The sequence below is a fragment of the Arctopsyche grandis genome, chromosome 4 (genome assembly GCF_051622035.1).
Source record: "Arctopsyche grandis isolate Sample6627 chromosome 4, ASM5162203v2, whole genome shotgun sequence".
Taxonomy (NCBI): domain Eukaryota; kingdom Metazoa; phylum Arthropoda; class Insecta; order Trichoptera; family Hydropsychidae; genus Arctopsyche; species Arctopsyche grandis.
In genome coordinates this window covers 19674848-19700767 of record NC_135358.1, presented here as the reverse complement: position 1 = coordinate 19700767, position 25920 = coordinate 19674848, and the positions used below count along the sequence as shown (strand labels likewise).

Genomic DNA, 25920 nt, shown 5'->3' with positions numbered 1-25920 from the left:
CAGAAAAATCCAAGAAATAGTGAAAGTAGGATACAGTCGTTTCATAAATGAAAACAAAATTGTGAATCCAATATCTATGCTTCAAAGAACTAACCGAGAGTACGACAGTATAAGATGTTTTCAATTCTATTTCTTCATGTTTAGAACAATTTAAAATATCATGGGAGTAATGTGTAGGAATTTGTACGGATGGTGCTTCGTCAATGGTACATAGACTCATTTAAAGGATTTGTTACCCTTGCAAAGACAAGAAACCCTAATATTATATGGTATGATTTTATAAAATGTCTTCAGAATAATAATTGATATGCTCAAATGGCAAATCCACTGAAAAAATAACTGGAAAAATCGAATAATAGAGAAACATAAAGTAGGTATGTTTCCTTCACTTAACGAAAATATTGCCGAGGAAATTATTTCCGCTGTAACAGAACATTTAACTTTATTTGAAAAAAAGATTTCACATTATTTCTTTTCTTAAATATAGAAATTTATGACTGGATACGAAATCCATTCGCTACGACTGATACATTGAGTTGTGGATTTTCGTACCCAGAAGAAGAAGAATTGGTCTCCTTTTGAACGGATTGTACTCTAAAAATTCAGTTTTACAAAATGACTTTGGTTTTGGATTTGAAGAATTTGGATTTTAATCCAAAATGATTTTGTTACAGTTTTCAACATCATATTTGCGTCAACTCGGTTTCTCAACAATAACTAGTATAAAAACTAAAACACGAGAAAGACTTAGAATTTAGACGAAGAAATGAGGGAAGCTACATATATCAAATATTTGACCTAATATTTCTGAAATCTGCAAAATCCGACAAGCTCAGGTATCACATTAATTAATTTTTACACCAAATAAATTCCATTTTGTTAAGGGTAAAGTTAGTTACAGTTTATCCGTATATGTATATATCTTTTCTTTTATTATTTTTTTCTTTAACTGATATTTAATTTGTTAAATTTGTAATAACAATTATGTTCGCATATATATACATTTTTTTTTTTTGATCGTTTAATTCTGGTGCACCGCCGTTTTTTCTTATGATCAAAAGTGCAACGTGACTTCGAAAAGGTTAAGAACCACTGCTCCAAAGCATTACAGTTGCAAATAATGTATTACATGACCTAAATGTTGTCAGGTGACATATTTTGAGTAAGTTCTCTTGGTTCCCAAAGACAAATCTTGAATTTCAAACACAAACCTTAGGGCCGAGCCACACCTAGTGACTTGTGAGTGGCTCAGTTGAGGGTCGTGGTCGCTCTTGATCTCTCAATTTGGGAGACCAAAAGTGACCAAGAATCCGCTCAATATATGTATGACGAAGCAACCACACGTGCTAGTAATAGTTTTGTCACTATAGATTTTTCAATATGTGACGATACAGTCACAAGTGCTCGTAGTTTTTTCACTATGTAGTCGCCGACGACTAATCGCCGAGTGGGGGACCCTCCGATACAACGCCATTTGACGTAATCCTTAATACATTTTGAAGGATAGTGTTGGTCGCTCAAGCCATAAAATTGTCCATTTTAATTTATGTTTTTTTATTTATGATTTTCTTGCATTTCTTACATATTTTTACTAAACCGATCCAGTGCTTTTGGAAAGTTAACCGTTTTGAATTTTATCATATACTGACGTTGAGTATACTTCTTTTGAACTTTTTGATAATATTATACTCTATATCAGTAAGATAAGAAAGAAGAAAATAAATTAAATCAGAAAGAAGAAACAAAATTAATAGATCGTATGATATTTATATGTACGTATCTTCAAAATTCCAATTGGCCAAATTCGATATATGTTTCAAGGAAAATTTTTCTATTCCTTTATATTCCGGTTCGCGGTGGTAGCTCACCTCTACAATCGATATCTGGCTGCGAACATAAATTATTTTCACCTTTAATGAAATCCACCGACGCATTCTAAATTCGGAGTAGATTCCCGTGCCTCAGGTGTGTTTCCTATTTGTGTGGGCGAAGGTCGTCAACAAGCCTTATAAAAGTCATAACTTTTTCATCAAATTTGAACGGCTAAAATAGCCCACATACGAATTCTAGTACATATTGTATGTATACATACACATGTAGTATTTCTGTCGTGTGCCTTTTTTCATGTCAAAAATTGCTCATTGCAAATTGTGATCGATGTTTACTCTCTGACAACCCATGAAATATTTCGTCTTTTCATCTTGTTTTATGAATTTGAATACTAAAAAATAAAAATAACTAAGCAAAACCGTAAAATATTTGTTTTGAATGTCTTGTATTATAAAATGGAAATTAACACTGCAATGCATTTTTATTTATGTGGCGCCCTTCGTTCTACCGACTAGGATTTTCTCAAGATTCGTTTTCTCAACTCGTCGTCTGCTTTAACAGGAGTTTGTATATTGTATACAAAAATATTTTTTTGTATAAATATATATCTTTAATATACGAGACATATTGTGATCAAGAGATTTTTAAGCCAAGCAGCCAAAAGCTTAAAAATTAATTCTTACTATACTTTTTTTAATAGTTAATGTTTATCTCGTAAAATAAGTATTTCACTATGTGAATCGTTTTCGTATATGTGTTTTGTATATATGTTCATATATACAAACTCGACGACGAAATACACCGAAAAAGTTGGGAAAATGAGTCTCGATAAATTTCACGAGGTTCATAAAATATTAATACTCATAAAATTCAATGTGGGTGATGTATTAACAGATTTTTTTGATCAGATTATATATGAAATTATATACATAGTGGTATATAATTGTATTATAGTTTAATCTGCCTAGGTAGATAGGTTCGTTCTATTTGCAAATGTATCCTCATAAAATTCGATGGGAGTGATGTACATATGTATGTATGAACTTACTGATATTTTGATTATACAGATTATAGTATTTATGTACATGTATTTATAAAATTCGAAGGGGATGATGTATGAACTTACTGCCTTTTTTATCAAATTATATATAAACATATGTATATATAAAATTCGACTATAGTTTTATCCACTTAGGTAAATAGGTTCGTTCCATTTGCAAATGTATCCAGTAAAAATGGCTCTCAAGAGTCCACCGTATGTATGTATATACCGCGCAACATAAAATTTGGCACAAAAAAGACGTTTCGCCACAACATGACTATTGGGGAAGGGGTGATTGTTAGACAAGGTGAGCGCATTGGGGTTTATTTACCCAATATTATCGATTTATCTTCGCATTTCGACCCTTGATTTATTTCCGCCCTTAAGACCAAAACCGAAACGTAAATCCGATTATGTGGCAGTTCATACGGCACGCGAGCCCAAGTTCGGCAGCCCTGCTTGCCGTGTTGCCAAAATAGTGTGGCGAAAGAGGATGGAAAATATTCACGTTCGGGTATTATTTGTGTCGTACTTTTGTAGCGAGGCAGTGAGAAAAACTCCTACTACTTTTGGCCCATATTTTTTTTTTTTTTTTTGTAAAACGTGTGTATTTTATTCAACAGCTGACAAAGAGTGTTCGTTTTACGACATTGGATGTAGAATAAAATTTAAATTCGCTACTTTGTTACACACTGACCTTTGTTTGCCTTATTTTATTTTTTATATATAATACATACATATGTAATAATATAATTTTTTCTTATTAATCGATCAATAAATATTTTTACAAAGAAAGTGAGACGAATGTATGATTAAAGCGAACACAGGTGTTTCACTTGCGTACAAATATGAATTCTTAATTAAGTTTCAGCATCATATTGTTTTACTTGTGACATTCCTGCATGTTCAATTACTAATGTATTCTTTGAATGATATTCGAAGACTTGCCTTATAAAGCGCAAATATTATTACGCATCATTGGCTTTTAAATACTAATGGCGATGAGAAACTTTTTAATTCATACATCGAAATACATATAGCAACTGCAAACTGTGTACATGTATATGTTTATTTATTTAAAAAATATTCAAATCATTAACATTCGTGCCCTACATTTGTTAGGAATTGAATTTCACATATACGTACTCGTATTCAGTGGTAGCTGGTCGGATACTATATGTATACATATATGTGGTAAACGGACTACTAGTCATATGTGAACTAGTCACAGGACAACCGGTCGCTCTAGATCGGTCACACGTGATCACGAGAAAACTGGTTGACCGATTTTAGGGTGTGACCAGTTTTCTCGTGACCAGTTTTAGGGTGACAGTTTTAGTGTGACCAATTCATCTGATTTCATTTTTATTGAAACGATTCCTCATAAATTGACTATTTGTTATCGATTTGGGGCAATATATGCACTCGATAAAATGCAAAATGCAAAAATTCCATGAACTGAACAGATTACTCACCCCGAGCTTGTTATCAAACTTGATTGTTGCAGCCGCCTCTACTTATTTTATTTCCGAAGAGAAGTAAAAACGAACACTAACTCGAACAATGAACTGTCCAATATGGTGACGTTGATGAAAATTACAAAAACAAAAGGGCAAATAAAATGGAATGGAATAAAATGTAAGTTGAAATACTGCTATAGCGCATTTTCGGTGTAACTTCAGTCTTGACGAACAGCCGTCAATCACGTTAGCAAAAAATGCGATGAAATACATATTATACATATCGTCAGTCCGGAATAAAAACGTCACAAGTCAAAAAAAATGATTTTTGAGTTAAAACGTCACAAGTCAAAAAAATTAATTTCGTTTTTCACTTGTATGGAAGTGTTCACCACGTTCAAACTTCAATCGTCTGTACTGAAAAAATTCACTTTTTGACTTTTTCTTCCGGACTGACGATATGTAATAGCTTATTACATATCGTCAGTCCGATTTGGCACGCTTTGGGTCCGGAGTCTACTTATTACTAAAACTTATTAGTAATTGTTACCATCTTATTACTAATAAGATGGTAAAAATGAAATAAATAAATTAGTGCAAAAAAATCCGTGACTCCACCCACGACTTGGACTCAACAGCCCTGGCTTCCTCCATAAGCTGTGGGCTACAACCAGATACGTCCCGTGGGCATAGGTAAGTAAGTTAGCGCCCAAGGGCGGAAAACTAAGGTAGAAACAATAATAGAAATTGTAAATTTAAATTACTATATTCCGTTTATATTTTATAACAAATATCAAAATTGGACAGCAAAATCTTAACTAATGTAGATGATGCATCTTGATTTCTTTCATTAAAATTTGTTTGTATTTTAAGACAATTGTCGACATTATCGGAAATTTCGAAATAAAATAAAAATGTAATTTAAAACATGAAAATTATTTTATGGATATTGGACTTCCAGTTGTTGTATGAAGAATTATACACATCCATTGTAGAGGTTCTGGTGAGTCAATTGAGTTTTAACGAAGTTATTTGTATTTGGGAAGTACAACTTTTGTAAACGCAGAAGCTGTATGAAGTGAAGTCGGCACGGCTGGCTGAACTAAATCCTACTGGCAAATGGTTGAGCTAAAACTGAGGACGTCTGTTGTGCGTTTATTTAAAACTTCAAATACCACATGTATGTAAAGGGTGAAGGTGCGTGGTATGAAACCGAAGCCATTTTTTCTTGATTTTTTGTGGAGAACTCGTGTTGCATTTAGTCGTTGTCGGGCATGTCAAATTGTTCAAGCGAAGGTGTTTTAAGGGTAGCATCTCCGGATATGCATGGATTGGGACAGCCAAATGTCCCAGTTTTCGATAGCTGCTTATTGACTTTTCATCGTTCAGAAATACCGACCCCCCGCAGTTATGAAACTGCAAAAAAATGTACGAACTTTAATTTTACCGTAGATCCAAATCCATGGTTAAATAGCAAGAAAAGCGAGATTGATAAAATCAATCTTTCTTTGAAAATATGTTTTTAATTTCATTTAACATTAAAATAACTAAAGAAACTGGAAAAAAATAAAGGAAATACTAGTTTATAAAAGGAAGGATCTTAAATGTAATTTGGTAACCTTTGAAGGATGGAGCGTCGAGATCGAACGAGTGTCCCTAACCGGGGTCGAGTAAGACCCCAGTATTTTTTAATCAAAATACAGCTTTTCTCAATACAAATGGGTTCAATATATAACTTATTAATCATTTTATACACCAACATAAAAAAGTTTTAGTCCAATAGCATGTTTTTGACTATTTTTGTATTAAAAAATAATGACAAGTATCGACACGCAAACGCACATAGATAAGGCCAACAGGCGACTGCATGACTCAATAGCCACGCGCCAAAAGCGACGAAAACAATAGCTTGCGAAAATATAGCTGTTTTTTTCTTTTATTGATTCACCGATCAACAAGAATATGCAAGCGAACAGTCAAAAACATGACATCGCTACCGCCTTTCAATAACACGTTGGAACGTAGAAATGTATAAATGGATTTTTTACGATGTACCCGTTTTCTAAATCATACAAAATCTATTAAAATAAATTTCTTGTAGTGCATAATAAAGAAATATAGGGTGTATAGCTTTGAAAACCACATAGTTATTACGAAAAACGTAAAAATTGGGACACTTGGCATACCCCACTTGGGCGAGGGAGGGTTAAGTTTACGCTTTTTACAAAGTTTTTATCCTTCTTGTAATATCTGTATTTGGGGGGGGGGGGATACAATTAAAATGTCCCGGTTTGGATATCAATAAATCTGGCAGCCCTAAGTATGATGTTTCCGTACACTTAATATCATATTTTTAGAAGGGGCGACTTTTTGAACTACATAATCACAACTTAAAACCGAATACTCGAGTCAAAATTAGCAAAAGATTGGCATTGGCAAAGTAGTCGTCGCACGCCAAACACAATGGGAGAGAATTCTCATCGAATTTCTACATAGGTAATATATCGGCGGCGAAAAGAGTGCGCGCGCGCACCTCAGACAATGGCCGGCTTACGATCGGCTTAAGACCTGCGGCGTCAGTGCGTTCGCGCAACGGGACTTGCGGCGGTCGCTTCCACTCGCCCCGCTCTCGCCACTCGCACTTTCGATCGCATTCTGAGCCTCGCTCGTCAATGAAACTCGACCGGAAGTGCCGAAAACCCACGTCCGGTCGTCTCTACTTCCGGTATTTGCTGATTTTTTCCGCGATGCGACAGTTGCTTCGGTGCAATCAGCTCAGTGAGATCGCGATCGAGTAACTGTCATTCTCGCGCACTGTTGACGGTTACCAACCTCACGCTCTACACAACAAAAATACGAATTTTTCAAACTTTCCGTTTTTAACCAATTTTATATTGACTAGTGTTGTGTTTGTGTTTGTGCGGATATGTGTAGTCGTTTTGTTTTGTGATTGTATGTGATTTTATTTATTGTTTGTATTTTTTTTATTTGTATTGGAGCACCTCGGAATACCAGCAGCGACATAACCTCAAATGTCAACAGACGGATATTTTTTTTTATTTATATAATAAACGCCTTGTTTTTGTTCTGTAATCAAGGCTGTGGAGTTGTTAAAAAAACACGCTGACTCCAATTTGGACAGATTTTCAAAATGTAATTTATTTTTTCCCACCTTTGTTCCTATATGTATAGGTACATACCTTAAAAGGCCATTTCCAGGTACATACAAAAATACAGTCATAATTTCACCAACCAATGCAATGTTTTCAAATGCTAATATTTTCATATATTTAATACGGTGAGCATATATAGTAAATAATTACTTTTCTTTTCTTACATAAAATTAATAGAATGTACGCATTTGTGCGTAACGAATTTGACAAATATCTCTTTTCTCAATTCGATCTAAACACGAGAAGAAGACAAAGATAGAAACACTGCTTCTCAAATCTACATACATATGTACATTTGAGTATTTGTCGTCAATCTTAGTTAGTAATTCAATATTCACATACATTACTAAACGATTTTTAATGACTCAGTCCTGATTATAATATTTTTTTTTATATTTCAAAACTAAATTTTTATCTATATTGGGGAATACATACACGTTTTCCTTGTATTATAATTTAGATTCCAATTTAAATGAAACTTTGTATTTTTGTATGTATGTGTGCATGTATTCACGAACATGAAGATGTTTTCAAGTTTAGTTACACATACAAACATGTGGTATACATATATATATATATATATATATATATATATATATATATATATATATATATATATATATATATATTACATATATATCTACATATTTAAATCTATTTTAATATTAATTAAAATATGAATGAATATTCTCGTTAACTTGATGCACTCGAACATCGACTTACGTTAATAGCACATTTTAATTGTATTAAATATTTGCAGTTAGCCTCATGACTTTATGGTGGTTCAATATAACATAACTATCACACGATTAATAAAATCGAAATCATAAATATTAATTGTATTGGATCGTGTTATGAAATTAACATTCATACATAGCATACTATAAATATTGGAATAGGTTTTTTTTTAAACGCATTCCAGTTCTTCATAACCTGTTATATATATTTTTATATGGGGGTTAACGGTTCACGTGACGCATTTAATTACATCCGTTCTTTACATATATATTTTTTCTTTGATATATTCACCCTAAACTTACGTGTGTTAGTTTGAAGTCGCAAGGGTTATTCATATACATATGTATATTGTTGATTTATTGGGTATAGAATTTCCAAGTATATAAAATCAAACACATAGTTATTATGATTTGAAAATGAAAATGCACGTTGTAGATATTAACCGGTTAATAATGTCTATATTGATTGCGTGACTCGCTCGTGTTTTTCTGACATATCGTGTTTCACAACTAAACCTTTCAGTTACAAACAATACCACGAAGATTGGTCGTCTTTCTTTCTAAATTGATGTATAGTTTCATATTAATCTTATTACATACACCAATCTAGTCTCGGTTATTTAATATATATTAGATACGTTCCTAGATAGAATAACGCCAAATGTCACGATTCTCACTCGGCGTCTACCATATCGGTATTGAAATATTTAAATTGTCTTAAAAATTATTCCTTTATGGACAATATATGCGAATGAACAGGTTTTTCTTGTTTCAAGCCCCGTAGAAATCGGCAGTATTTAGTGGAGATAATTTCTATTGGAACCACACAGTACATATTTTAAATCTGAATTTTTATAATTGAAATTTTGTACATTAAATCTAATAAATATTTTTGATTATTTGTAGATATCAAAATAATTTAATTTTGTGTGCCGTGCACATGGATGGAAGCCTCGTTTGAAAGTTCATAATAAAAAAAAAATCGAAATTTTTGATAGCTCAACATATTACTTTCATAATTAATTTAATAAACCAGTATCGTTTCCCTTGATTTCCCTAGAGAGAGGCGAGACTTATATAAATATTTTTCTTAATTTTTTGAACCGAATACTTTGTATCTTCGAACGTTCAAAATCTGGTGCTAAAATACATAGATAAATTTTCCCAAAAACGCTTTAATAAATATTTATCGATTTTATACTAAATTTCAATTAATGCCATTGAAATTAATCTTCAGCTCTTTTCGAATATGCTGAAATTTTATTTTATGCATCGAATAACAACTGAGAATACGAAGGTACTATCGGGTTGACACGATGTGAGTGAACTAGGACGTTACTCGCAACGTGGCAACAGGTGATCCAACCGTTTTTGAAACTTTTGGACGTCTAAGTTACTCGTCCAAGCTACTCGCATCGTGTCTACCCGGTATAAACTAATGAAAAAATCAACCCAGTATTAAAAGCTGTGTCAATAAAGTAATGAAACTGATATATTATAATTTTTCAATTCATTTGAAATTACAATTCCACTTTGTCTCCTTCAAAATAAAAGTAAAATAAACCACAAATGAGATGGCTATTCCACTCTCCTCTGCAGTGCTAGAATTCAGATACTGGAATCGTTTTCAGCTGGTCGGATACGGCCTTTTCAATGTTCTCCAATATCCCAAAATGGTGTCCTTTAAAGCGAATTTGCAATCTTAAGAAAAGGAAAAAGTCACAAGGACTAGGAATTCAAGACAACTCGGGAGACTAAGAAGCAAAGTTCGGCGGATAAGTTGCTTTTGCCCAAAAAAAAGTTTCACTATTGTCAACCTTTTTTTTTGCTCTCTTGTTTTGTAGGATGATAGTAATTGACAGCAGTGAACATTTTTTTTTTGGGCAAAATAAACTTGTCCGCCGATCTCTGCTAATAAGTCAAGAGAAGTTTGGCGAATAAGGGGGCTGAAGGGATGTCTCGCCAGAAACTCGTTAATTTAAATTGTAGAGTGGCAAAGTGCATTGTAGTGATGAAGCACCCAGGTGTTCTTAATGTTCAGTCTCACACGAATGACCCTTTTTTGAAGTCTTTAAAGAACTTTTCGGTAAAAATGCTGGTGTACCGTTGGCCTTGAGGCACATATCCGATCCTCTGGCTATCAAAGAAGCAAATCAGCATGCTTTTGATCTTAGGTTTGCTCATTCTGCGAGGTTACAATCGAGCTTCGGCCTTCCAAGAATGCCTTAAACCACCTGAAAACCTAAGGCCCATAGGCCTGTTGAAGTTTTAGAAAAGTCGCATTGCGCCTAAGTCTGAAGCAAAACATGATAGCGCACAGTTGCTCGAAATATTGTCGTCACTCATTTTCAGAGCGCACTAAAAACAACTGGTTCACGAAAACCATGGCTACAAATCACTAACTGACTCTATGTAGCACTGTAGACTCATAACGAAGGCGCAAAATGTGGAATTGCTTTTCCTTTAAACGGGAAACCAGCAGTGTTGCCAGATCCGATGCTACGATACCAGTCCTAGTACTTTATTTACATTCCCGGTACATAATTGTATCTTAATTGAAAAACTCATAAATAAACTCCAAAATTAAGAAAAGCTAAGGTCAGGTAAATTTTTTCAAATATAATTTTTAATTAAAAATCTCATCTGAAGCTACGTCCTCAGAGCTAGTAAATATGTACATATATAATTATTTGAATATTTGAAATGAAATTCGTTTCTGCCATGTCTGCATTTGAAAGTTTAAGCAGTGTCAAACCTTCGCAAGGGCGAACTATGTAGTTCCGTATAACATTCATCCAGTGTCAAAACCAATGCGCCAAGGTTAAGCAACATTGAGCGCGGACATTTTGCGAATGGTCGACTTAGGATATTTGACTATTTCAAACGGAATATGTAAATATTATGACGTAGTTATGTATGTACGTTATCCATAGCGGAAGTTTTCCACGTGTTCAAATATGTATTCACAAAAGCGTCTACTTATAAGAAATATCCAAAAATTTTGATCTTATACCCTTCATAATTGTAAAATACGACCGGTTATTATTACTGCTCCTACCTGACTCGCTCCACATCTCCATATAATATTGTTTCTACCTGTTTAATATTTCCCTACCTGTTATGAGGTGCCCACCCCCTTTCTAATTAACGCTCATGCGCTGCTCGTGTTTTCGTTTTACATTAGAATATTTTAATTATTGTATTCACAGATATTATATTACGCATCAATAAGATTCGTGTCTGTTTATGCTACTCGTATTGAAATACAACTGTTTGGAATAAAATGTAAATTTAAAGCATGTTAGAAATGATTGTTTTTATGCAATCTGGTATTTTCTATTATTTTGTATGTGTGTGTGTGTGTGTATTTTACGTGAAATATTCCAATTATGCGATGAAGAACGCATATTTACACGCGTTGCTTACTCGAAACGGTCTTGGCAACAAAAACATGTCGCGTGTGTGTTTGACGTGAGCTTAAATATGAAAACGTTCAATGTTGTCACAGATAAAAGCTGAATTTTACGTAAAACCTACGTCAGTAATTGCTACCATGCTTGTGCAGATGCAAAACGTTTAATTTACGCGTGATTTTTGCTCTTATTTTGGGTCGTTGATTTGAATCAGTGTGTTCTCTGTGAGAACGCAACTTGATTTTAGATCCTAGTACTCGGGAATTTTATAACTTGTACTGGACTTCAACTGTGCGACCTCTTCGCAGAGCACATTGGCCCAGATTTTTTGTTCTTAGGACCTTGCCCCATCTCAGTGACGTTTCGAGCTCGCCCTCAGTCGTTATATACGTCTTTTCATTATTGGCTTTGTGTCTTATCTTCGAGGAGACACTCCAGTCGTGGAAAAAACCCAACGCTTTCAAGCAACGGCGAAGCGAGTTTCTAACCACTCCAAAACGGCTTACTACTGTTATTGGTCTTCATTATAGTAGTAATATGGGGGCTTTAGTATTTTTTCAATTTCTATTTCGTGAAAGTGCCTCCTATATCTGTACCTATCCTAAGATCCGTTCTAAAAGTGGTCTAAAAACATTTATTCTTTCAAGGTATGAAAAAGTCTTGAAAATACCAGTCGCTGAAGGAGTTATACTTATGTATGTATGCAGTGGCGGACTGGCCATACAAGCGAACATGCCCGATGGCATGTGGGCCCCACTATCTGTTAGAAAATATGGGCCCTCAGTAAAATTAAATAACTTTTTAACTATTTCACGTGTGTAAAAATTTATAGGATATTGCACTTTGGGACCTTAAGTTTGGGTATTTCAACAAAACAAATTTCTTACGATATACACAAACAACTAATACCTGCTTTAACAGCCCAAGGGTCGGTTAACTTTTTTTATTAGGTTCGAAATGTAAGTTTCAACATTTGCGTGGGCCCTTTTGCTGGGCCCATTTCTAACCTCAATATTATGTATATACCAATACCTATGTAACAACAACCTACTGAAATAAAAATGGGAATAAACAAATTTCCGTGAATAATATAAACTGAATTGCTTAAAACAATTTTGATAAGACGATTCATCATCAACCAGCGATTTAAATTTACTTCATACTTTCAAAATAACATTTGATTATACTTCGACGATATAGTAAGATTTAAATACACAATTTTAAACAGTTTCCGAAAATGAAATCTATTCGTAATCTAGACACATCCATGTATATAGAAATATAGGATAGGGACCCCCTCCCCAAAATCCCGATTTTCGCATGATCACAAAACTTTATCTATTGTTATTACGAACATATGTATGTATGTATGTACATAGATAAAGTGAAAAGACAGTCGGTAGAAATTAAGTTAATTGATAGTTTTTTAGTGACTCAGTTTGATGGTCGATTTTTGTTGATCATGTGAAGATTTTTAGAAAAAAATTTTCGCCTGCAGCGCTTTTTTCGCGTTTTACATAATATTTTTTTATAATTATTTTATTAAAAATAAGCTTATTTTTTTCATATTTTATAACTCAATAAGGTGTATGCAAAGAATATTTTCCATTTTTATTCAGATATAAAAAAGATTTTTTGAAAAAATTCAATTTGACCAATCTTTGCCTACGCCCCCCAAGAAAAAGCTGAAATGACGTCCCTGATTGTTTTCTACCGAAAGTAAAAGCCGATTTTATGCCGCATTCTTTTATGATGCATTCTATTTACCTAGGACAAGGGTTAAAAAGAAATATACAACGTAATTTATGGATCTATTTCAACTTAAATTTGTTTATTCCCATCTTTGAAAAAAAATTTTTTTTTACCCTTGATTTTAGCGTGATGGAAAGAAGAAAATTTTGTTATATGGGGGGGGGGGGGACAAATTTTTTTAACCCTGGGTGGGCCCCCTTTGACTCCTGGCATGCACTAATTTCAGTCCCAGTCCGCCACTGTATGTATGTATATGTTACAAACGACGTATACTTTTCGTTCTTTCGTGAACACACTAGTTCGTTCATACACGAACCAATCTGTCCAGTTATATTGTACACAGAAGAACAAATTGACAAACGAACTAGTTTATTTATATACTCTCAATTGTTTGTCCCATCCTCCATTCTGTCTTCTATGTGTGCGTATCCTGGGTTACAATATTTTTAAAATATCAGCGGAAACGGAAATTACGCTACGTTTCCATAGGCTTTCCCATTTTTAAAACTTTTTTAGCGTTTTGACAGCTAAAAGTTTCATGCGATACCTGGTGTAAGTTTTAACTGTTAGCGCTCGAACCAAAATCTACAGTTAATGAATGAAATAAAAAGGAGGTACCGTTTCCGGTCAACTTAAAAATTTAAAAAACAAATTACGTCATATCAATAAGAATTTCAGTATCCGATAAATTTCAGTTCGATAGGACTAACGGTGTTCAAAAAAAAATCCCCAAAATACACAGACACACACACATTTTCTCTAGACCATGAAAACGTGATCAGTCATCGATTCTGAGTTCGAATCAGTCAAAATCTCGAGTTAGAATTTTCGCATGATCACAAAACTTCATCTATTGTTACCGCGTACATAGATAAAGTAAAAGTTGTATGCTCATGAACGAACCGGAGTTAACACTTGGACTGCAACATATGTGTATGTATAAGATGTTGAATCTCACTTATAATGTTAGTATAGTCGTTATTTAATCTGTGTCTCCTTCTTGACTGGGTACACCATGGTAAAAAAATCCATATAGGGAAGTTTTGTTGGTAAAATTTTTCCCTCGATGTGCATTTAAAGAAAAGAAAATATAAACGATGTGTGAGTTGTATTTTTGGTTTGTCATTGTCATATTGGTTTCATCACTTACCATAGTAAAAACACTGGTTACTAGAAAACCGTTCTTTCGAAAAGTGTTCGAAATAATCCTAAACTACTTATGTAAATTTCACTTGAGTTTTGAATTTAAAGAAACGATGTGTGAGTTGTATTTTTGGTGTGGCCAATTTTTCGACAACCACTGACATAAGATTTGGAAGATTTCAAATGAATCCATATCTCGCCAGTATATGTGGATATGTTGTATGTATACTCGTAGTCATTTTAGTAATAAAACTGAAAAGATTATCGTGCGATATGAACCATTCGAATATCATGCGCTACTACAGAAATCGAATCGACAACCACTCGTAAATTCCCCGTTTCCCGTCTTTTGTCATATCATTCGATCCAACAGACGGCTCGGTCTGGTTTACATCCTCGACGAAACGAGCTTCAGATACCACTTCATGACTTATTCATGGTTATTCCTCTCATCGCGGTCCAACCAAGCTTTTGTTAATGACTCCTTTACATCCTTGGCTTTAGGTACATATCTGCCGAATGCATTCCCAATACTAAAATGTAATTCGGTCCATCTCGATCCGGGATTCTACGATTGATCAAAGCATTCTCATACCCGACTGTTAGATTAACTTGTGCACGACACATGGCTTGTTTAAACACGTGCATTATTCGCTCGGACGTGCCTCTATTGTGACTCGAATCAACCGTGATAATCGAATTTGCACAATAGGAATGGCTCCGAAACAACGGGTCCTTTATCTACCTTGCGTTGGCCACCAATAAATAGGCTTAACCGCCTGGGAAATAATCCGCATGAAGACAGGTCTAAGATATTGAATATTCAAATGTGGGAGGCGTGCGTGTGACTTTAAACACGTATAGTTTATGTACAAAAGGAAATGTGGTGCTTCTATGCTATCCTTTGTAGTGTCCAATTGTCAAAGGACCTTTAAGGTCCCGCCTTTGAATCGGATGATTATATATGTAAATATATATTTTATAGACATATCCCTAGAGCATTGACAACACCTAACTTAGATTATATTTGACGGTCATGCTATTAACGACATTGCATAAGAAGCATACTCAAAATTGTTTATGGGTACCATTTATCGGCCCGGCAAAATAGCCCTATTTCCAGAGAAATTAGGTATTTATCACGACACAATATGCAAATGACCATCTTTAAAACATTTCGCCCTGCAAATAAAAAGAGTGCCTCTCTCTAAAATAGCTCGCACGACCCAATCGGGGTCCACCCAGCAAATCAAATGTCAAATGGGTTGCCAGTAACAAAAATAAAATTTGATAGTGAATTTATTATAAAAAATAAACATTGATTGCAATTTATTAGTTGTAAATTGATGCGATGCGATAATAATAAAAACCGATGCGAAATTTCATCAAACTGTCAAATGCATCATCATAACCTACAATGTCAAAATCGTTCTCAGAAATTTACTTTTAATTTATTTTAAATCATATTTTAATATATTTTAATACATTAAAATATATTAAAATATATTAAAAATACATTAAAATATTACAATATAGGAATTTACATTTAAAAAATTGTATTTAATGTTTAGTTTTTATAATATTTAAGTTCACTATCAAATTTTATTTTTGATACTGGCAACCTATTTGACGTTTGATTTGCGGGGCGGACCCCGATTGGGTCGTGCGAGCTATTTTAGATATGTTAATTTGATATTGAATGTCGTTTTGACATATGTCGTGTAATTTATTGTTTATGTCTATCTCATAAGTTATACTAGAAGTTTACAAAATTTTAAATTTCCAATACAATGTCCTATGATTTACATCGTAACATTTAACAAAAACCTCATTCCACATATTGCGAATGGAATATACCCGAATTCGTTTTTGGTTCAATACAAATTCATCTAAATATGAATCAAAACTGGCACGCGTTGTGCCAAATTGACGCTTCATCTTTCTTTTCACACGCATCCACATTTTGCGTATGTATTTCACTATCATTTGGATCCACTAAATTATCCTGGTGAATTCTTTTACCGGAACTTTTACCGGAATTCGGAATATTTCCGTACGCTGCCTATCCATCCGAATTTATACCCAAATTTCAATGTAATTGCGCTACATAACCCACACCTTATTACAATATTATTTCTCATAAGCATTACAATATTGAGCTGTGTACAATATGTATATTTAAAATTTATCCTGATTGATTGATTTTATCACGAATACACGTGTATGGCAACATGGCGTGATTAATTCTGGATGTTAAATTTAACCGTAGAGAATCCTTCGTCTGTGATCGTTGAACCGCTATCATTTTCTTACATGCCTGTCTGAGCAGACGATCCACCGATAAGCTATAAGCCGTAATAATACCTATGCATAGTACATAGTATATCCAAACTATTATAGTGAATATTTTGACAACATTTAGCAGATAATGATACATTCTGGGTAATTTTATCGCTTTGATATTGCCATTTACTCGTGCGGCAGAATAGATTTTATCCGGTCTCAACTTGAACTGACAGCTATGAAATTTGTCATTGTCGTATTGGTTTCATCACTTACTATAGTAAAAAGACTGGTTACTCGAAAACCCTTCGTTCGAAAAATGTTCGAAATCATCCTAAACTACTTATGTAAACTGGAGTTTTGAAATTAAATTTTAAATTATATAACACTAGTGTTGTACCCGATGAAATATCATCGCATGGATGTTGGCATATTTAGTTATTAAATAAATAAAAATGTGTCGGTCACGTGTTCGATTCGCATGCAGTCGAATTTTTTCAAATACCTTTTAAATATTATATATTAAATTTAATGTTTATATTTTATTGTTTAATATGAAAAAAATGGCAAGAACTACCTACCTGCCTACATATAAACAATATAAAACACCAATAGAGAAAATAAATAAATTTTCAATAGATGGCGGTAAATACTCATAGACTTAGCGGAAACATTGGTAGCAAACAGTATATGTATATGTATATATAAGTTATTTCTTTTGTTATTATATTCGTACGTTTTGTTGGCAGCTGTGATGTACATATGCATGTATGTCGAATCGAATCGACTATTATAGTACGGCGAGCGTTATTTTGCACAGACAGACAGACACACAGTATAGCGATATTTTATACCTATGTACATATTATGTATGTACATATGTAGTTTTTGTGAAACTTTTTCTCTATTACTAGATAATAATGCTATGTCCGTTGATATTTAAACGAGTGATTTTGGAACGGAATTGATATAAAATTCACACCCGAGGCTATTGTCGCTAATAGTTTCATTGTGAACAGCCCTAGTGGTAGATTTGGATCGCCCCTCACTCCATCCCGCACACTCACCCGGCCGTCCTCGTACAAATGTGCACATATCTTGGTCAGTGTTTACGGCGCGACCTCCTGCACTATGTACTTCTGCGACTCGCTCGGCCGTCCACGTACAAATCAGCGCTTTTGTCACTGATATTTTTACGGACTTCTGATGATTGTAATATATTTTTTTGAAATCGCCATATTTTTCCGTTCAAAAAACATTTATACCTTGCGTTTTTATATATTTTATTTTGTTTTGTATACATATATGTATACCAGAAAGACCTATCAGGTAAACCAAATGCGCCTTCCTGGCCAATTACAAACATCGATAACCAATTATATTTAAACAGTATCATAGATACATATATCTATGTACAAATTCGATATATAGCATTTTTTGCGAAAAACATTTTATAATAATCAACACATTCGAGATGCTATAGATTCGAATTTAATAGAGACAGAATAGACGTTATTTGGTGGGACCGTTTCAACTATGAAATCAAATAAATTGGAAAACTGATAGGAATCGATCGACCTGGAGTCACATATATCCAAAGTCTGGCCAGCAACACCAGGCCAGGGAATAAAATCATGACCCCTCAGTTGAAAACACTACTCGCTAACTACTGAGCTACGTATATTATTTTATCAATATACATATGTATATCCACAAGTTTAAATAATACCCTTATTTTATATATTCACATTCTTTATTTCACCATTCAGTTTCCAATAAGTATCTCTATATCTCCGCGCAAACGTTTTAATTTAAGAAGTCTATACATTCTGGCTTTTAACCATATTTTGTTGTTTCACTTGATGATTAATGGAGTTGTGTTCTAGGAATTTCTCCGTTTAAGGGTTGATTTGTTTGTCGTCATGGCTCGTCACGTAAACATAGCTTACCAAAACATTTTCTACGAGCCCTGCGTCACGTAACGTCTTCAAACGTGCTAGCTACGTTCAGATCCTGCAATGAATACAATACGTGTAAATATATGTAGGTCACGAATGAAATTTAATTTGATCTAGTAAATTAAATAGTAGACAGTCCTTTGGGACATTATTCTTCGCTTGTAACGCTCGTTACCAGTGGCGTGCGGTGACTTTTCAAACAAGGGATGCTGTCTCTTGTTTGAAAAAAAAAACCGACCAATTTATTTTTTAAAATTTTATTTTATTCTTCGTTCCTTTTTACAAAATTCATCGATAACCGCATCATAGAATTTTTTATTGTTTTTTAAATTTGACATTATTTTCTTTTCGATTGCAATTTTAGTAAGACCAGAGAGTCTTTCTTCACTTTGACTACTTCTGGTGAACGTTTTAATTCTTTTCATAGTCGAAAATGATCGTTCAGCCGATGCGCTCGTGGAAGGTATCGTACAAATTAATTGTATTAAACTAAATACTTGTTCCAAAACTTCTATTAGATCATCTTTCACAATTAATTCCTTTACGTCATTTATAGATTTCAAATGAAAATCTTGCGTTGAGTACATGTAAATTAATTCGCTTTTTAATTTCATCAAATCAAATTATTTTCCATAAGTTAGGTGGAGTGATTTAAATAGGATATCTGGAAAATTATTTTCATATTCTTTAAATTTTTTGACGTTAAAAAAAATTAAAAGAAATTTAAAATTTTCGATATCTCGAAATCGATTGGTTGTATTTACTGAAAGAGTTTCTAAAATTTCAGAATAGTGAAGTTTATACGTTGTTTTCACATCTTCTTCACATTCAGCATATTTTCTTTTTCTATTAAAATTTTTAGTTATTACTTTGTTCCACAATGAATCAAAATCGTCTTTTTTGTTATCTAAATATTTTACAAATTTTTTAATTTCACTTACGCAATACGATATGTCAAAGGTTTTTTTTTGTAAAATTTCAAATAAAAAATCTGCCGAATTAAATATTGCAGAAAATAAATGCAAATTGAAATTGAATTCAAACTCTTTTAAATAACGATGAAGGACTTCAGCATTTATGACAGCATCAGTATCCCATTCGTCTTCATCATTAATTATTTGATTAAATATTTCCATTAATTCTGTTTGATATTCTAATACCATATTTAAAATTTTGCTATTGTAGTTCCATCGTGTAGGGGCAGCAGTGGGAAATCGTTTTTTTATTTGACAATCGAGAAGGGAAATTCTTCTTGAAGACTTACAAAAAAAAGTTGAAAATGACAACATACGGCTGAAAAAACGTTTGCATCCGGATATATGGTTAACAGATTGCGACAAAACTAAATTCAATCTCTGAGCGTAACAATGGACAAATAAATAATTAGGACAAATATCTCGAATTTTTCGTTGCACTCCATTATGCTCCCCGGACATTACAGCCGCTCCATCATACGTTTGTGCAATTAATTTGTCCAAACAACCAAATTCTTCCAAGGTCTCACGTATGTGCTGAAAAAGAGAATTAGCTGTTCTATTGGGACTAACATCGACAAATCCAACTAATCTCTCCTGAATTTCATTGTTTTCATCTACATATCTAAAAATAGTAGATAGCTGAGCTTTGCGACTGATATCTGTAGATTCGTCCACAATTATGGAAACAAATTTTGATGCACGTATTTCAGTTTTAATCTCATCTAGCAAGACTTTTGATATTGCGGATACCAAGTCATTTTGTATATGGTTCGATAATCCAGTAAACACCGTAGAGTTATCTAAATGAGTTTTCAATTTTATGTCTGATTCACTCAACAGATACAGCAATTCAATATAATTCCCTCTATTTTACGATTCCTGGTGTTCAAAATGTCCTCGTAAAGGTTGTTCTTGTTTTGCTAAAAAACAGATCGCGCTTATTAATTTCGACAAAATGTATCTATTTGCAGTAACTTCTTTGTTGTGCATTTCAATATTTGCTTTAAATTGAGCACTTAAAAAATTTTCTATACGAGGTCCCTTTCCAAATTTTTTAAATTGAGCAGCAGAACATATGTGAGCTTGAGAACATTCATGTCTCTTGCGCGATTTACTTAAATTGTTTAGGTCAGAAAATCCAAATTTACTCCAGACATTCACTTCTTGAGAAAATAAAATACATGGCCAACAGAATAATTTCGTTAAGTGAGCACATCCACAAATCCATGAAATTTTTTCGTATGTTTCTGTGTTAAAATACCTTTTAAATGTTTTTGTTTTAGACTGAATATTTAATATTGGTGTGGGTTTGGGGCTCTTAACAATAATCTCCTTTTCATTAAATGGGAGAGAAGCAAATCTTCTTTTCAGCACATTTTCAATTAAACAATTGCAATTATTATTGATCTCGACGACAAGTCCACTCTCATTGTTATTTTCAATATCCATATTAAAGGCAATAATGAAAACTCGTAAGTAGTGGAACAGTAAACTAAAAATAAAGTTAGACGAAACTAATTAAAATGAAAACTTAATTCAAAAGTAAAAAATAACCAACTTACAGTATAAATGATTAACTTCGTCTAAAGAAATGAATCGGCTAGCTTTTTGATAAATAACTTGGGGCGTAGCGTGCGGAAATATCGATCAACAGCGGCTTCCAAGTGAAACTCAATAGATAAGCAAACAGAGAAACCGAATCCACCGTAGAGGTTAAACAAGTGTCAACGCGTCCGCGCGAATAAGACAGCCTCATAGTGCGCATGCGCAAATGGGATCGGTCGCGACTCCGAATCCATGACGCGCGCGCACTTCACTCAGCGTCTACTCGCCAGCGTCACTCGCCTGTGGCCGGCCTATGCGAATGCGGCCTATGCGAATCCTTAATAAAAATTATCAAAAGATCCTATATAATGCATCATGTAACAAAAAACACGTGATATGTGAAATATATATATATATATACTCATAAACTACATCATAATCACGTACATCACTAAGAATACATCGAAGCGAAATTCAAATATTTATTAAAAATACTCTTGGCTTTTTAAAGTTATAGGGGATGCGCCGCATCCACCGCATCCATGGACCGCACGCCACTGCTCGTTACGTAGCGAAAGCACAGACCGAGTGTCGTTTTTCAGGAATTCCTCGAAAACTTAATGAGTTAATTTTCCAATAGCTTCAAATTACGAAATTAACGCCGAAAAATAGCCCGTTAAAACGAATCGTTACATTTAAGCGAAACGAACAATACGAGATAATTGTTTCCATTGTATTTTTTGGTCAGAATAAAAATCGATCTTTCAGAATAATTCTTACCGTTTGATGAAAACCAATCCAGTTGAAATTCTGACCATTCAATATAAATTCTGACAATTTGATATGTATTTATTTTAACCATTTATTTATTTATTGAAAACTCAACAGGCTTCAGATGTAGAAATTCATAAAAATAAAGAATAAATATAACTGAGCCCAATTATAGATTTTTACAAAAAAATATATTACCAATGTATTCTGACCTTTAGATATAAATTCTAACCAAAGATATATCAATTATGACCATAAACGTATTAAAAGTCTGACCCAAAAAAATACGAGCCGTTTTTTCACCACATATCTGGTCTTATTGCCATTACTCGGTGCGAGCTGAAAATAGCTACTACATACATACATACATACCCCAATTTTGGTTTTTGATTACCGCATACAAAACGTTCCAAAGGGTTTCGGCAATGTGCTATCGTTGTTTTTTATGACAGTATAAATTTTCAATTAAATTTCAAGGTACAGGATTCCTCGACCCATTTTTGTTCTAACGTGTTATCGCGAACTATTCGAAAATGCGAATTGCGGTTAACCGATCCAGAAGAAACTATTTCTGAAACTAATGAAAACTGTTCACTAGTTTAAATAACTATCGTTAAATTCGCGATCGTGTCGATAATAAAGTACGACCGCAAATCGTACTTTCATGTCTGAAATAGTATACATTTTTCAAATTGAACACGTTTTTTTTCACCAGTCTTTCCATTAATCTATGCAAATTAATTAAAATAGCCGTTTATATTAATAATAATGTTTTTGTTAATGAATTAAGGGTAATTTAATCTAAATTTTAATTAACGCTGACATTCATGCTATAATATAAAATATATGTAGTATGCTAATCGAAATAAAACAATGTTTAACTGTCCAAGAAGTTTAATTAACCAGCTTCCTAACCAGCATAGTTGCGTTTGAATTACGAGTTGAAACCATTCGCAGAAGATTTAATATATGTACATAAACTTTGGTAATTTTTACATTCTAGGTATTATATATCGTAATGCGATAGCGTGTATTTAAAAATAATAATATTATTCACGTCTGTTCGGCGAATTTACGATAAGTAGATACGTTTAATTTATCAAACACTCGGCTGTGAAATTGTAAATATTAACCTTTGTATGCGAAATTAATATTTCAGTTTCCACTAAAGTGGGACGAGAACTGTCGTTTGTTTGCGTATTTCTTCTCGTTTAAATCTACATTATACAAACCTGGTAATTATTCAATTAATTCTTCTCACTGTCGTGACCATCATCTCTACTAGATATAGTGATCACGACCGAACGATCATTAGCATAATTGCGTATTGTATTGTAGAGGAAAAAATTGCCGATTTCTAATCGCGTTTTGCGTGTTTCGAGTTGAAAATTCACAATTTAACTATTTTAGAAGCGTGTCATCGTTTCTTTGAAAGTGCTCAACTCTTTTTATTCCATAATCAGTTAACCGTTTTTTACCTCATTTGTTATGACCACACGCAACAGATAAATTCAGGCTAATTCTCCAATCGGACTTGATTGTCAACACGTATGTATGTATCAAATGAACTATTCGAAGTTTGTTCATTTATTTATTACATACAGTATTACAATATTTTTTCAAAATATTGACACCAAAAATATTTCTACATATTTATTTATTTACCTATTTATATATTAACCCCAACCATAATTGCCACTACAGGCTACTCAAGGTGACACCTATGATCAAACTTTTGTATAAAAGTCCCAAATACCATCATTGTACATAATGATTGTACACAAAATATGAGTTGAAAACATTGTGCGACAACCCCTACCACTCGACTCTTTCACTGCGGAAGCAGTTGTAGCAGCTCCTCATATGAGATGTTCCTCTGAAAACTAACGAATTGTAATTCATCTAAATTTTGCTGCTTCTTCACTCAATTCAACCAGAAAGGTCGACTGTTCCGACTACATCGTCATCATCATCATCATCGTCTTTCATGCAAATATTTCATCAATGACAGCCAAACTGCACTCTGCAGCCCTTCTTGCAAAAGTATTGAACTTATTGATGCGAATTAAGAATTGCCAAACACTCAAGATTTTATGTAATCTGTTGAATAAATTTTTCACTATCGCTTATTTTTAATACGATACTATTAAATTATTTAAAAATAATAGTCTTTCGATAAATTCTAAAAACACATATTCTTTACTAACATTTGTTACGACTTTTTGCTGAACGGATCCAACTTGTTATATTATATGTACATACATCGGATTCCAAATACTTTCATACATACATATATGCGTTTAAGCTAATTCAAGCTAGCTAGTCAAGGAAAGCTAATTATCTCATAATTATAATAATTCGTTTTATTTCAAATTATAATCCCCATTACGTTTAATATATCTCAAAGACAATGAGCTTTTGTTATTAATTTTGTTCAGTAGAAATTACACGTGCAACGATTTCAGGTTGATTTTTCGTCTTGGACTTTCGTTCCTAAGTCTATAATTTAATTTTTAATTATGAAAACGCGTATAAAGTACACATTTTTAGCACAATTACCGTCATTTTCATTCACAGTATGAATAATTAAAAATTCATTTAATTTTGAATGAACCTTTGTTCGTTATTTACCTTCAGTAGAGCAAATACATATACATATGTATGTACACATTAAATTGGTTTAATAAGCACCGTTTCATATCCAGGAAATGGGAAGTCTGAAAGTGTGTTTCCATCTATCGGATTTAACCCAACGTTCAAATCCAAATTTATTGCGGTATAATTACTCGATTTTCCCGATTTAATCTTCGTGCGAAATGGAGAACAGCGTGCTCAACACTTACAACCGGATGCACAAATCAAGATTTTCTCCGTTTTATTTTATTTTATTCTTTTATTTCGGTTGTGTTTATCGACCACTGGCGAATTTCTAATGGTCAAAATGCACAATAGGACAATAAGACTTCTAAGATTGGTCTGTTTGATACGTTATCGTATTTTACATTGTTTTTATGCACACATACGCGGTAAGCTCCGTGGTAAATGAGATCATTTATTCGTGGCTTTCGACGCTTTGTGATACTTTAAATTGTTTAAAATGTGATTATCTGATATGAATGGAATTATAAAATAAACACAAGTATTATTTTAACCATTTGGGCGAAAACACACTGAGTGGTAGTGGACGTCACGTCCCTGGATTGTAAACAGTGGATGTTCCGTAGCCGTAAACAATGGGTGTTCCCCAAACCGAATTCGGGTGTAGTTGCACGTGCAGAATACATACATTTGGGAGGTCGCACGTGTATGCAATCCATATGCAACCGACAAGTTTCTCCTACATTTCTTTAAATATGGGATTCACCATTATCGATCACTGTTAAGCAATGATAAAATATCACCAAAAACACTCCAGGGGGTTTTTTCGCATGTTTAAAAGTATCTAAAAAAAATACGTACATACCACTTAAGGGTATTTTCGCCCTTACATTAATGTGAATCTTTTTTTTTGTAACTACCCAATCGTGAATTTCATTTGGTTTCTACTCATTCTGATTTACATATTATAAAACAGGCTAAAATTTTATAACCTAACCTAACTGATATACCTTAAATAAATGTAATTTTGTTTGACAAAATATATATTTATATGTACATATATATGTATTTTTGCATGGACAGGTATGGAGATTTCAAAACATAAATATTACAATTACCAGAAGTTCATAAGAAAGCCGCAAACACTATCAAAAGTACACATCCGTGCTCGTATGTATATGGACGACGGGCGAGTCGCGGGGATGGAATGAAAAAATCATTTATACATATACCGGAAG

The 25920-nt window shown here is 33.4% G+C and overlaps 1 protein-coding gene across 1 annotated transcript in view; it reads left to right on the top strand.

Moving 5' to 3' along the window:
- Window positions 1-6910: 6910 nt before the first annotated feature.
- Window positions 6911-25920, top strand: part of wake (ankyrin repeat and fibronectin type III domain containing protein wide awake) — a 62168-nt gene continuing 43158 nt past the window's right edge. Inside the window, exon 1 of the mRNA XM_077429441.1 lies at window positions 6911-7057. The gene's annotated coding sequence lies outside the window, so the exon portion shown is untranslated. The remainder of the gene's footprint in view (window positions 7058-25920) is intronic.